General features: G+C 36.9%; 1 protein-coding gene across 4 annotated transcripts in view; it reads left to right on the top strand.

Annotated features, from left to right (window-relative positions):
• Positions 1–14,011, top strand: part of JMJD1C (jumonji domain containing 1C) — a 316,030-nt gene that overhangs the window by 252,776 nt on the left and 49,243 nt on the right. The gene's annotated exons all lie outside the window — the stretch shown is intronic.

Here is a 14,011-nt window from a genome sequence, read left to right as displayed (position 1 = left end):
CTTCTTTTCTGCTCTACCATATCCTGATAGGTGCCATTATGTTTTTGAAGTTTCAACTCAAGAATCTAGGTATTCATGCTTTTCTCAAGTTCCAACTCAAATGCCTCCTTTTCTGGGGTATCTTTCCTGATATACGTATCAGGACTGTCTTTCCCCACCATCTTGGTCTCACCTCTATGTTATATGTAAAACCGTTTAATCTGTTTTGCAGTGGTGTGTCTATTAGTCTCTGTTCCTCCAGGCTGTAATATCATTCTACAGGCTGTAGGATTCACAGGGGCAGAACTTTGGTATTCAGAAGTCTTGTTGAATGAAATGTATTTCTAATATGTTTTACTCACTCTCCAGCACTTAGTGTTTCAAACATAATTCCAACAAATTATCTAATCTGATTTCCTCTACCATAGCATATGAAATATCAAAAACAAAGTTTTAAAAAGTATGATGGTGGTAGATTGGGAGCGTGATAGCACAAAAGGCTACAGAAGAAATTGTAGTTACAACTCAAATTTTGTCTTTGTAGAACAGTTTGGTATAGAAGCAACAATACTTTATATCAGTCAATAATTAGACTATATCATAACAGTTAATCAATAATGATGATAATTGCATTATTGAAAAGCTGAAATTTTATTTAGTATGTTATTAAACGAAGGAACTCTAGAAATATTTGCAGAATTAGTGGGATTTTGATAAATTTTCTTATTTCTGTAATGTTTAAAAACTGCCCTTCTTTTTATAATCATTTAATATGCCTCACTCATTTTCTGTTCTCTTTTTTCCTGATAAGATTTTCTAAGTACCTTAAACTTACCCTTTCCGAATAGCAAAACAATGACCTGGTAATTGTGATAAGGTACAGGTATGCATACTACCTTGCTTAGCAGTCATAGGTAATTAAGATGTTCTTTTATTATGAGACTTTGGAGTTGTAATTTTAACTCCCTCCTTTTTTCTGAATAACTTGACACATTTGTCATGTATTTGTATTTTCATCATATTTGCATAGACTTAATGAGGAAACAGATACTTAACTTGGGGTCATATGATAAAAGTCTAATTAAGTCACTTGGCAGATCCAACAAGACCGTCAAGTCACAGGACTTGTTGATTATTTCAGTTTGGACTAGATATATTGTTATATTCATCCTAAGAGAAGTATTATATAATCTTAAATGTATAGGTTTGTCATTTCCATAACAGTATATTGGAAATAGTGAAAATCAGCCCTGGAATGTGTGGTATGGTGTTAATTTTGAAATTAAATCTTCTCTGGCTTTTCTCTAGTGTCGAAGTGGAAGCTACTGTCCAGTTGCGGTGCGGTGGCTTCTCTTGTTGAAGAGAACAGGCTTGAGTAGTTGCTGCATGAGAGTTCATTGGGTGCGGTTCCGGGCTCTGTAGAGCACAGTCTCAGTAGCTGTGGCACACAGGCTTAGTTGCTACACGGCATGTGGGATGTTCCCAGACAGGAGATGCAGTGCATGTCTCCTGCACTGGCACATGAATTCTTTTACCACTGAGCCACCAGAGAAGCCCCGCGATTTATATTTTAAAAATAAATGTTCACTCTGTATGATCAGAATAGTCATTGACTAGGAATTACTTTTAGTGGATCACTTTCCAAAAAACTATACAAGCGTATAAGTTTATTTCCTCCTCAGGTTGAGCTCCCTCTCTCCCTCTTCACAAGATACAGTGAGACTGCCATCGGTGGAGGGCTCATCAAGAGGAAGAGAGTTGCCTTTTTTTGTTTTATTTTCTTAAACGTAGGCTGTTCTGAAGGAATATTTTCAGTTACTATTTTGGAAAACATTAAACATTTCCCAGGCCTTCCTGAGTTTGTTCAGTTGTAAGTTTGAGGAAACTGCAGTTAGTAAATTGTGGTTGGCAGATGCTGTAAGCAGGTGACTCAATAGGTTGAACTCAGGATGACTCAACTGTGTAAAAACCATGCTGATAAATAACTTGAAAGAAAAATTGCCTTCCAGACTTTTGAACCGCCATAAAAAGTTCAAAACTATTATAAAAGGTACCACAAAGAATATTAACATGTGGTTTAGAAGGAAACACATTTTCCTTCAAGTGGTTTTAAAAGTTTTACTTAATTGTTCTGATTTTTGCTCTGTGGTAATTCTGAGAGGAGAGGACACTTAGCAAGTTGTAGTTGAAAATGCAGAAATATTATAAGTCTTAATCAAGTTTACTCAAGAGAACACTTTTTAAAAGGTCAGTTTCATTCAGTTCAGAGATGAGCAGAGAAACCCAAATGGTAGTTGTTTTAAATTAATTATAATAATAAAATATAATTATAAATTAATATAATTAATAAAATAATCTAGTTGGCTTTTTCTTTAACTTTGATATAACTGAACAAATAAAAATAAAGCAAGTAGGTGCTTTGTGAAGAATTGATGCAAGAGGGGACTTCCCTGATGGTCCAGTGGCTAAGACTCCAGACACCCAATGGAGGGGACCCAGGTTTGATCCCTAGGCAGGGAACTAGATATCAAATGCTTCAACTAAGACCAAGCACAGCCATATAAATACATTTTAAACAGAAACAAAAACCCCTAAGAATTGTGTAATAGGCCATGTATATTAATATAGTATATCCCATTCTAAAATCCCATCTGAGATCTGATAAGTTACTTATACCTGATAAATGAGAGTTTATTGTTTTTGATAACTATTCCAAATTTTGGAATACTATATTCCTGTGAACCGACTTTAGCAAACATCATTTTCTGTGTATAACAAAATAATTTGGTTAATTGGATTTCTTTTTACTTCTGTCATCATGACACTAATACCATAAGGAAGATACTGAAAACCCAGCAGAGAGTATTCACATTCTTTATTCTGCCAGTTCATGGTTTGGACAATGGATTTGTGGAAAGGACTTTGACATTATGCAGATTCTTGCTAATGTGCCTTCTAGCCATGTGATTTGGGGTAAATTACTTAATGCTTGAATTTGTTTCATCTGTAAAATGGAGAGAATAATACCAGACTAGCAAGGAATTTGTTAGGATTAAATGATGTTAATATTTGTGAAGTATTAATCTCATCTGTCAATCAAAATTTAAGATTTTTTAAAAATTGCTTATACTGTTAAGTGAACATGCTTATTAAATAGATACTTTTTAAAGGCTGAGAAAAAATTCGTCCCATTAATCATATACAGTCAGTTTAGGATATGCTGCTGCTGCTGCTGCTGCCAAGTCGCTTCAGTCGTTTCCGACTCTGTGCGACTGCATAGACGGCAGCCCACCAGGCTCCTCCGTCCCTGGGATTCTCCAGGAGAGAACACTGGAGTGGGTGGCCATTTCCTTCTCCAATGCATTCAAGCATGCTAAGTCACTTCAGTCGTGTCCAGCTCTGTCCATGGGATTCTCTAGGCAAGAATACTGGAGTGGGTTGCCATTTCTTTTTCCTAATTTAGGATATATTTAAGCTGTATTGAAACTGTAGGATACCACTCATCTAAATTAACCAAAATCAACCAGGGATTATAAAATTATATATAGACAGGACTTAATTATCTATTGTTTAAATTATATACAAAATTATATGATTGTCTTTAAAAATTATGTGGTGAAGTTTTTAAATTAATTTTTTTCTATCATTAGCTTCCTTCTGTGTCACTCAGTTTGAGTTTATAATTATATAATTTATATGAGTATATGATCAACTGAAGAAAAAAACTTTTCTGTTTTAAAATACCTAGACTCTCCATATACATGCATTAATTTGATTTGTTATTCATTTATTTCCTTAGATTACTAAAAAGTTAAATGTTGGGTAGAAGAGTATGTAGTTGAAGATACTAAAACTATGGAAAACCATGTTGTACAGTGATGAAGATTTTGAGAAATAGCATGGGAGTAGGTTGTTCAAAGCTTATGTAAATTTTTTAAGAGAGTACTAGCACATAGAATAATAATCATATAAAAATAGTAGACTTTAAAATGACAAATTTCTAATTAAGTTAGGCAAATACAGTACTTTAGGGGTAAGAGGAAGTTTGCTTGATATTAAGATAGTGTAAGGAAGACTTGAGATTGCTGGATTATGGAGTTGAAAGCAGACTAAAAGAAGATACAGTTCAGTTCAGTTACTCAGTCGTGTCCAAGTCTTCAAGACCCCATGGACTGCAGCCCTCTAGGCTTCCCTGTCCATTACCAACATCACCTGGAGCTTGCTCAAACTCATGTCCATCGAGTCGGTGATGCCATCCAACCATCTCATCCCCTGTTGTCCCCTTTTCCTGCCTTCAATCTTTCCCAGCATCAGGGTCTTTTCCAGCGAGTCAGTTCTTTGCATCAGGTGGCCAAAGTATTGGAGTTTCAGCATCAGTCCTTGAAATGAAAATTCAGGACTGATTTCCTTTTGGATAGACTGGTTGGATATCCTTGCAGTCCAAGATACTCTCAAGAGTCTTCTAAAACACCACAGTTCAAAAGCATCAATTCTTCAGCGCTCAGCTTTCTTTACAGTCCAACTCTCACATCCATACCTGACTACTGGAAGAACCATAGCTTTGACTAGATGGACCTTTGTTGGCAAAGTAATGTCTCTGCTTTTTAATATGCCGTCAGGTTTGGTATAGCTTTTCTTCCAAGGAGTAAGCGTCTTTTAATTTCATGGCCACAGTCACCATCTGCAGTGATTTTGGAGCCCCAAAAAATAAAATCAATCACTGTTTCCATTGTTGCCCCATCTATTTGCCATGAAGTGATGGGACCAGATGCTATGATTTTAGTTTTCTGAATGTTGCGTTTTAAGCCAATTTTTTCCCTCTCCTCTTTTACTTTCATCAAGAGGCCCTTTAGTTCTTCATTGCTTTCTACCATAAGGGTGGTGTCATCTGCACATCTGAGGTTATTGATATTTCTCCCAGCAATCTTGATTTCAGCTTGTGCTTCATCCAGCCTGGCATTTCGCATGATGTACTCTATATATAAGTTAAATAAGCAGGGTAACAATATACAGCCTTGATGTACTCCTTTCCCAATTTGACACCAGTTGTTGTTCCATCTCCAGTTGTAACTGTTGCTTCTTGACCTGCATACAGATTTCTCAGGAGGCAGGTCAGGTGGTCTGGTATTCCCATCTCTTTCAGAATTTTCCACAGTTTGTGGTGATTCACAGAGTCAAAGGCTTTGGCATAGTCAATAAAGCAGAAATAGATGTTTTTCTGGAACTCAGTTGCTTTTTCGATGATCCAGAGGATGTTGACAATTTGATCTCTGGTTCCTCTGCCTTTCCTAAATCCAGCTTGAACATCTGGAATTTCATGGTTCACATACTGTTGAAGCCTAGCTTGGAGAATTTTGAGCATTACTTTGCTAGCGTGTGAGATGAGTGCAGTTGTGCAGTTTGAGCATTCTTTGGCATTGCCTTTCTTTGGGATTGGAATGAAAACTGACTTTTTCCAGTCCTGTGGCTACTGCCGAGTTTTCCAAATTTGCTGGCATATTGAGTGCAGCACTTTCACAGCATCATCTTTTAGGATTTGAAATAGCTCAACTCAAGGAATGAACATTACCTCTTTGTCATACTGACATCATTAACTTAATTTTCCCACAATTTCTTGTGAGCTGAAATGAATTGCAGAAACATTCATTATTTCAGATAGGATGTGTAGTCCAAATGCCTTTCAGAAAAAGTTTTCTCTCCCATGAATGGTGTCATAAACTTTTTACATTTTCCAATCTGATTGACAGAAGAACTGGAATACATTTAAATTTGGTAATTCTTGAATGATGGTAAGCGAGAATTTTGTCTTCCAGAGGTTTTATGTAGTATATATAAGTAATGAGTCCAGTGCTCTTGACTCTAAAAATATTGATGTGTGGTTTATATGCAGTGAATCATATAGATCCTAAATAAACTATAACAATTTAAATTTTGCCTAAAACTTAAACTTTTAACAGTGATTAAGAATCTGGAAATTTTTAGGTTTTATCATATATGTTGTAAAGAAGTCACCAAAATTGGCAATACAAGATTTAGAATTATGTTAGAAAGATTTGGGGCTTTGCTTGTGGTTCAGCTGGTGAAGAATCCACCTGCAGTGTGTGAGACCTGGGTTTAGTTCCTGGGTTGGGGAGATCCCCTGGAGAGGGAAAGACTACCCACTCCAGTATTGTGGCTTAGAGAATTCCATGGACTGTATATGTATAGTCCATGGGGTGCCAAAGAGTCAGACATTTTACAAACAGTTTAGCGTTCACCTTATGTAATAGAAAATATCAGGTAAAATATTTGAAATATGTTGGTCATTGCTCCCAGTAGTATTTTGAGATAATTTTGTGACAGCGTGTGGTGATGTGTTTTCTTCCTCTTAACCCTAATCACTTTCTTTTCAGAGTTGTCACATGGTCAGCCCTTGGAGGAAGTAGAGAAGCAAAGAAATTAAGATTTCTTTGTCTCCCTGTTTGTTTCTTCCTCTCCCCTGTTTTTTGTTTGTTTGTTTTGAATGAGTATCTGTGTTCCTTAGGAGACAGTATAAATGAGATTATATTAAATTATCTTATGGAGAAAACATTCATTTTGCAGTCTTAAGATATATGAACCATAGGATAAATTTTGGGAAATTTCTTCTTTTTTAATACATGTTCCTATTTTTACCCTACTCTGGAGTCCAGAGAAGTGCATAGTACTGACCTCTGTATATAATTCTTATTGACCCAAAGGATTGAGTCTTATCTTTCAAAATGGATAACTTTTCTACACTGAAATCAAGTACACTATTATATTCAGAGAGTGCAGGAATGTACCCGGGAAATTGTTTTACTTGTGAAAGCCTTAAAAAAATGACTTGTCTTAAAATATTCTTTCTTTAATAATGAAAAGATTTTGATAATTGGTTTGTTTTTCTATCCTGATGAATATGCAGACATTTATGGAAACAGTTTGCAGTCTGTTTGCCATTGAACTGCATTGCCTTGATGAGAAGTTTTAAATTTTGGTTTATACTAGTAGTTTATGTGTTCTTTTAAATCATGGGTAGGCAGAGTGACCGCAGGTCAAATCAAACCTCCTTCCTGTTTTTTATAAGGCCTTTCACATTTCTAAATAGTTGGGAAAAGACTCAAAAGAATGTCATGACACTGATCAATCTGTGAAATTCTAATTTCATATAATGCCAGTAAATAAACCTTATTGAAATGCAGCCATGCCCATTCAGTTACATATTGTTTATGGTATTGTTTGGCTGCTCTGGGCCCTATAGTAGCAGAGTTGAGTCGTTGAGACAGGGATGCTATAATCTGCAAAGCCTAATGTGTTTACTCTTGGCCCTTTAGGGGAAAAGTTTGCCAACTCTTGCTTTAGATCAGGAAAATATATGGAAGCCCTCAGTGGTAGCTGCATTTAATTAAATTGCAGATGGTTAGACAGTTGTGCTTTCTGAAGACCTCTGTAGTAACTCTCAGACTTAACAGATTTCCAATTTCAGTAGAGCCTTATTAACAAATTGGGTTCTTTTATAAGTTATACAGGAACTGGCAATAATAGCAGTTGATGTCACTCTTGATCTATATGAACCTATCATTCATGTTATTCATTGTTGGCTAGCAACCTCAGGGAGCTAAGGACAAGCATTTGTAGTTTTGCTGAAGCATGAATTTAAATTATGACTGTGGCAAAGTGATGTTGCAAAGCATGTTCAATCACCCAATCTGACATTCAAGATACAGTTTCTTTTATGATTACTCTTATAAAATACAGTCAGGTATGATTTTTATAGGGGAATTTATGTAATATAATTGGATTTAAGATGTCATCACAAAGGTCAGGGACTTTATTGCAAGAGGAAAAAAAATTCTGTTACTAAGGCACACTCAGTATAAGTTTGAAAGCAGGCCTTAGGTCATTCTCCATTGAAAATTGTCCAAAGGGAGAGAAGCTGCTCCAGTTTTATATTTCTTATTTTTCAATTTGTAGATATGGTGTATAACAGTGATTGATTTGCAGATATTGAAAAATCCTTGCATCCCTGGGATGAATCCCACTAGATCAATGGTGTATGAGCTTTTTAATGTAGTGTTGAATACAATTTGCCAGTGTTTTGTTGAGGATTTTTGCATCTATGTTCATCACTGATATTGGCCTGTAGTTTTCTTTTGTGTGTGTTATCTTTTTCTGATTTTGGTATCAGGGCAATGGGAGCCTCATAAAATGAGGAAGTTTTCCTTCCTCTCCAATTTTTTGGAACAGTTTCAGAAGAATAGGTTTTAACTCTTCTCTAAATGTTTGATACAAATTTGCCAGTTAAGCTATCAGGTCCTGAACTTTTGTTTGTTGGGAGATTTTTAATCACAGTTTCAATTTCAGTGCTTGTGATTGGTGTATTTATATTTTCTCTTTCTTCCGGGTTCAATCTTGAAAGACTATACCTTTCTAAGAACTGTCCCTGTATTTCTTGTATCCTAAAATGAAAGTCATCAGTTAAGACTTTAGAGCAAATCTCTTAAAATTGTTAAGCCAGTCAACTCAGTCATATTGATAGAAACTTAGAACTGGTGTACTGTTACCTATTTCATGGCTCTGCTGGCTCTTTGGTCAGTATTTAAATCTAGAGGATGTGTAACATAAGGGAAATATTTGTTGAAATAGTAGGGAGCACTGTTATGGTATGACAAACTGTTTCTTTATTATCTTAGAAAATGTGTTATATATCCTTTGAGCACTATCGTGTTATTGCTGTTTTGTAAACCTAGCCAGGCATATATGAAAATTTTAGTGCTGTGATCTTAGTTTTCCCATTAGTAAAATATTTATTGTTTCCCTTTGAACTGGGATGAAGCAGAGAATTGCACAAAAATTAGGTTAGTGCAGTAGTCTTACTGTCAGAGTAGACATTCCAACCTGATTTTAGCTTTTATTTTTTTTTATTTTTTATTTTTTTGATTTTAGCTTTTAAAATGATGCTTTTTAATGTCATCATATTCTTCTGTATTCATGAGGAATACATGTGTGTTTCGATCATCTCATTGTAATTCAGGGTAATGTTTACCTAAAAATACAGCATTTGAGAATTTGTAGATCATGATTATGTCACATTGCCAAAGTGATTGTCTTCTCTTTCTTTTATCCTTTCTTGTTATAAGATGGCATGAATTTAACATCCTAAGTCTTTTCTGTTTGATGAGTGTTAGACTGTTTCTATATGCAGAAATTCACATGGCCAATATAAGGTTGTATAGAAAGATAACTTCCACCTAATGTTGAATTCTTTGTTTTTAACCCATTGTGACTTAATATCTTAATATCTTTCCTCTATTCCATTCCTCTCTTCCATATAATGAAAGAAATGTGTCAGATTTTGAATGGCAGTGACAGTAAATAGTCTATTATTTATGCCTTTTTGTTATACTAGTTCATGAGAAAACAGAATAAGTGAAGAGGCTGGGGTTTAGAGTCACAGAATTAGATTCAAGCTCTCTCCATCACATCCTGACTGTAACCATGGACCTCTCTGTGTATAACATGTAAAGGGGTATAATAATCTCAGCTCTACAAAAATTCATAGGTTTGGAAAGCATCCATAGTATCTGCCATGGTAAATGCACAATCTTGTTAGCTATTTTTCTTTTTTATTATTTACATTAAGGTGTCACTAATACTCAATTAAATCTAACTTCTGTCTTTTCAAAAGGAGGAAAGTAACAGCACACAAGTGAGCAATAAATAAATAGTCCAGAACTTCACTTAAGGCATTATTTAGAACTTTCCCATATTTTCTATATAAATTTCTAGTACAACAGATCTTGTTACACTGATTTTTTGTTTTCCCATTAGTCGTTTGCTGGAGGTTGTAACTTGTGTAATTAATACACTGGATGGAGTTTATGAAGAAGATTCACAGAGAGTGCTATTCCTTCATTATCTGGGGAGAGGAGATTAATGAATACATGTTACTTTAGTTATATGAAATTGTTGGGGGGTAATTGCAGTTAATGAAAAGCTCAAGGCAGAGCTGAATTTGTTAGTTCCATTCTGTCAAAGATAGTGAATATTTATTAGTAATCTATGATTATGGTGCCCTTCTCTGTGAGTCTGCATTATAGCCTTGTATCTCATTTTTTCTTTTTATACTCTCACAACATTAGGTCAATAAATGGGGGGAGAAACTTCATTTGGCAACCTGCTAAAACTCTTAACAAGATTTGATCTTTTGTTCTTTTGTGAGCCTCTTTAAAATGGTAATGATGACTACAGTTCTACAGAAGTGCCTCTTTTTGGGGTGGGGGGAAGATTTCAGTTTCTCACTCTTAGCATCAAGACTGACTGCCTCCCACTGTCATAGGGATTTCCCTGGTGGCTCAGATGGTAAAGCGTCTGTCTACAATGTGGGAGACCTGGGTTCGATCTCTGGGTCGGGAAGATTCTCTGGAGAAGGAAATGGCAACCCACTCCAGTACTCTTGCCTGGAAAATCCCGTGGACAGAGCCTGGTGTCCATGGGGTCGCAAAGAGTCGGACAGGACTGAGCGACTTCACTTTCACTTTCAAGCACAATAGAGAACATACAGAAAACACTGTCCCTGCTCTGTAGGAGCTTACATTCAGTTCAGTTCAGTCACTCAGTCGTGTCCAACTCTTTGCCCCATGGACTACAGCATGCCAGGCTTCCCTGTCCATCACCAACTCCTGGAGCTTGCTCAGACTCCTATCGAGTCGGTGATGCCATCCAACCGTCTCATCCTCTGTTGTCCCCTTCTCCTCCTGCCTTCAATCTTTCCCAGCACATGGTGTTTTCCAGTGAGTCAGTTCTTCACATCAGGTGGCAAGCTTTGGGTATAATTTAGCTCCATCATTATTTAAAGAGAAGAAGGGAAAGGATTTTAAAGGCAAAGACAATGACATACCATTCAGGATAGGTAGAGTACATAGGGAGATAAACATAATCTCATCAACTCCAGAGAGAGTTGGTGCAGTGAATAGGAGAAGGGAAATCGTCTGTGGGATGCAAGTAAAGGAAGCAGGATGTCCTTAGGCATTGAGTGGAGTAAGAAAGATCATGTGGCCTTTTCCCCAGATATATTCGCATCAAGTGGGAATGGTTGGTGACAAGACAGAAGGCTAAAAAAAATGTAATCATGTGCATCTGAGGATCAAAACTGAAACCAGGCTATAAGAATTTGAAGAACAATGAAAATGCCTCTGATTTACAAAGCATTATATGTAGAGAAAGATTCCAGCAGCAATATGACTATCATAGTCAGGCGTGTATTGGGATAATTTTCATGGGTTTTAATTAATTTCATAATTAACTCATAAATATGTAAATGGCATGTCAGTACCATGGTTAAATTAGAATTGAATGTGTTAAGACTAGTTTCTGAAAATTTTTTAAATTATTGTAAAAACATACTCGTTAATAGGAAAAGAGATATTAGTAACCCTGCTTAAAACGCTGAGGAAATTGATACATAGAAATTTGAACTTAGATAAGGTTATGTGAGTAAGTAGACTGCTGCTGCTGCTGCTAAGTCGCTTCAGTCGTGTCCGACTCTGCGCAACCCCAGAGACGGCAGCCCACCAGGCTCTCCAGTCCCCAGGATTCTCTAGGCAAGAACACTGGAGTGGGTTGCCATTTCCTTCTCCAGTGCATGAAAGTGAAAAGTGAAAGTGAAGTCGCTCAGTCGTGTCCAACTCCTAGCGACCCCATGGACTGTAGCCCACCAGGCTCCTCCGTCCATGGGATTTTCCAGGCAAGAGTACTGGAGTGGGGTGCCATTGCCTTCTCCAGACTGATACTATCAACTTTTAATAGTATACTTTTTTTTCCCTAGAAATGAATGGGTCGTTATTGAGACGATAACTGCTGTCTAATGATTTTGGAAACGTAGCTCTTTTTTTCAGTCTGTTGAATTTAAAAAAAAAGGTTTAGTCACTAAGTTGTGACCGACACTTTTGCAACCCCGTGGACTGTAGCCCACCAAGGCTCCTCTGTCCAAGGGATTTTCCAGGCAAGAATACTGCAGTGAGTTGCCATTTCCTCCTCCAGGACATCCAGCATGAGTCTTCTGCATTGTCAGATGGATTCTTTACAGCTGAGCCACCAGGGAAGCCTAACCTGTTGAATAAATAAAACATAAATATTGAGCAAAACTTACATGTCAGTAGTTTTAATTATAAAAATTTCTGTATAGGAAACTGATTTTATAAATCCTACCTGTACTTGTCTACAAAACATTGGCAGTGCTGCTTTAATAGCAATTTATACCATTCCCCCCCCCCAAAATAGAAAGGCTTGGCAGCAGAACCCTAAACGTAAATTTCATGTAAGTCAGCTGTGATACCCATGTAATTGTGTGAATTTTCTATGTACTCATCGTTTTCATGCCAGTTAAATGTCTAGAATAAGAGTAAGAAGAACGATTATGATAAAGATAGGCATTGAAACAAAACTCAAGCTGTGGAAACATAAAACCATAACTCAAACACTTGAAGGACCATCATTTAGGAAAATGATTAGTGTTTGACTCCAAGGAGTTAAGTTTGGATCTGTGTATGGAAGATAAAGTGAGAAATAACTTGGTATCTGTCGGAACTGTCTGGAAATGGTCATTGTTTTCCTTGGGAAACAGAAAGTTTCCTGTGTTTTATCTGTCATGGACTTCACTGTCACCTTGTGTGCATCAAGAGGGTTAGCGTCTACACTCCCCATGATACTTTCTGTTACTCAGGTAATGAGATTCACACAGTGCGCAGTGTATTATTAAAGTGGAGTGGAGAAAAGGGAGTGTTAGGAAGTTTCTTTACAAAAGGGAAGACAGGTCATGGGCTGGGCTTCCCCCATCGCCCCCATGACAGATTTTACCTACTTTTTTGTGTGACATCTTTCCACTCCAGTATTTGCTTCTGCTGTGAAGCAGCGTTTTTGTATATTTTCCAAGGAGAGCAAAGGTGATAAGTGTAAAGGTCTTACAGTTTTGTTTGTTGGTGTGCACTGGGTATAAACAAAATATCAGTGTTTACCACAGTATCATTCGAGAAATGCAGAGTGGTCCCTTAAAGCAGTGATGAGGTGAGAAGAAAAGTGCTCTCCGTGGATGAGCGTTAAAGCATGAAGTATGACCTGCCTCATTAGGGATTCTCTGTACTCTTCAGCCCCTTTTTGGCTTTTCCAAACAGCTGAATTATTTTTATCACCAGATAGAATTTTCCTCTTGTAGCACCTTTCTGTTCACTGGTTCCCATGATCTGCTTGTCCACTTTGAAAAGGGCCGCCAGATTGACAGTGCTGCTCTGTTCTTCCAGCTCTACTCTAGGGCCCCTGCCACTGGTCTCACATGCAGGAGCAGCAGAAGTGCTTTGAGAGAGAACAGAATGTCAGAGAGTCCATCGGGAGGCCAGCAGATTGTGGGAAACCATGTGACTGTGTGATTCACTCCAAGGAGAGAGCCGGTTGTTTCTGTGTCTAGATCCACCCTGTTATGAGGATAATATCATCAATAATGTAATTTAAATTGCCTGGATGCTTTGACACTGGCTTGAAAAAATAAAACTTTCATCGGTGAAGTTACTGGTCAGATGAGTTGGAGTAGAACTGAATTTGATGGTGTTTAAATCAAGACAGTGGTTGTCTTGTCAAATAATGACTTGTTTGAACCTAATGTTTTAGGTATAGTGGGGAGAGGACAACTCATCTATGTATGTATGTATTGCTTCCCAAAATACTCAGTTTGATTTGTTTGCTACCAACCTTAGATGACCTGAAGCTATTTGGTTTGTATATTGCTTCTAACAGTGAAGCCCTTAAAAAGGTGACTTATATAAGGCTTACAGTTAGAGAACACATTAGTACATTTCAAATTTTTCCTTAAGACATTCTTGTCAAAGATCAAATCTTACCATGGATTTATTGCTTAGGCTCTGTTGTTATGTTACTGCTAATGAACTATAACTTATGAATTTGCATTTTTGCATACATTTAGATAAAGGAATTTTCTTCAGTCCTTAGAACACATAGGAGGGAAGGTTGGTAACATTAATGT

The sequence above is a fragment of the Bos javanicus genome, chromosome 28, assembly GCF_032452875.1.
Source record: "Bos javanicus breed banteng chromosome 28, ARS-OSU_banteng_1.0, whole genome shotgun sequence".
NCBI lineage: Eukaryota > Metazoa > Chordata > Mammalia > Artiodactyla > Bovidae > Bos > Bos javanicus.
This window is presented reverse-complemented; position numbering and strand designations above follow the sequence as displayed.